The sequence below is a fragment of the Etheostoma spectabile genome, chromosome 23 (assembly GCF_008692095.1).
Source record: "Etheostoma spectabile isolate EspeVRDwgs_2016 chromosome 23, UIUC_Espe_1.0, whole genome shotgun sequence".
In the NCBI taxonomy this organism is placed as follows: Eukaryota; Metazoa; Chordata; class Actinopteri; order Perciformes; family Percidae; genus Etheostoma; species Etheostoma spectabile.
Genome location: NC_045755.1, coordinates 726,411 through 727,669, shown reverse-complemented (window position 1 = coordinate 727,669; position 1,259 = coordinate 726,411). Strand labels below are relative to the sequence as shown.

The 1,259-nt window shown below is 49.9% G+C and overlaps 1 protein-coding gene across 1 annotated transcript in view; it reads left to right on the top strand.

The window, feature by feature from the left end:
* ttll12 (tubulin tyrosine ligase-like family, member 12) overlaps positions 1-1,259 on the top strand; it is a 114,392-nt gene that overhangs the window by 109,144 nt on the left and 3,989 nt on the right. The gene's annotated exons all lie outside the window — the stretch shown is intronic.

Sequence of the window (1,259 nt, the reverse complement as noted above, 5' to 3'; positions counted from 1 at the left end):
GCCGTGAGCCCCTCTTATGAAGGTAAATTTGGTGCAAAAGTGAAAGCGCGTAGATGCCATGTGAGCACTTGTAAAATATGACTTGAGAGCTTGTGAAAAAAATCTGTACCCGTGTTTTTTTTCACTTGAGTCACTTTTCCAGTAGGCTAGCCTACAACCACAACTCAGGGATTACACCTCTGGAATCTGTCGCTGCAGTGTGCGCTCTCTCCTCCATCACACAGCGGCGAGTTTTTGCGCTCTCCAGTTTTGCACACTTCTTGCGATACATTTGGTGGCAAAACTAATTTGTACCTGTGGACTTAGTCCTGTGGAGCTCTGGCCACTGACGGCCCGGGGGTACAGCAGGGTTCTTCTATCACCTGATAGGGACAACTCTGTCTTATATTATGTAGCATAAAGCTAGCGTTAGCTTAACTAGCAGCCAGCACGCTTCTAAATACAATCCTTTTAATTATCTCACCTTTTTAACCATCCAGCTGAACAACTGGCGGTGAGCACCAGGTCCTGCAGCCGAAGACGGACCGCCTTCAGTGTGGCCTCGGCCACCGTGTACACACCGCTAGAAAGCTCCGCTTCCGACCTCGACCTGATCTGATCTCCTCGCGGGACACGGAGAGCTCCAGACCCGGTAGCAGCGGCCAGCCTCCCTGGCGCCCACCGTCCGTGTTGGTGAAATTGCATTTATCGAACTAACCCCGCTTATATAATAAATACCATTTTAGTATCCACAAAGCCTCACTTTTAATCTCGTGGTATTTTGGTGGCTCAGTTTTTCAACCTATCCGGAGCTACCCGCTGCGCTCGTCGTGTGAATGGTGTGGAGTGTGTAACTGATGAGCAGGTGGCACCTCTACGGCACCCCGTCACAGTGTATGAATGTGTGTGAATGGTGCATGTTTCCTGTAGATGTAACAGCGCTTGAGCATTGTTAAGATGGAAAAGCGCTATAATAAATACAGCACATTCATTTACACCACTTTTAACAGATCAAACTGAAACCTGTGGTGAGCTCCAGTCCTGCAGCGCGGCGGACCGCCATCGTGTGTATAACGCCGACTTTTAAATTAAATTGTATTTATTTAATTTGCTTGTTGGTTAGTCAGCTAACGCTAGCTTGCTATTCAACCAACACTGGCGGTGGGCGGTGGGCTCCGGGGGGCTGTTCCGCTGCTACCGGGTCTGGAGCTCTCCGTGTCCAGCTGGAGATCAGATCACGTCGAGCTCGGCAGCGGAGCTTTCTAGCGGTGTTTCCACGT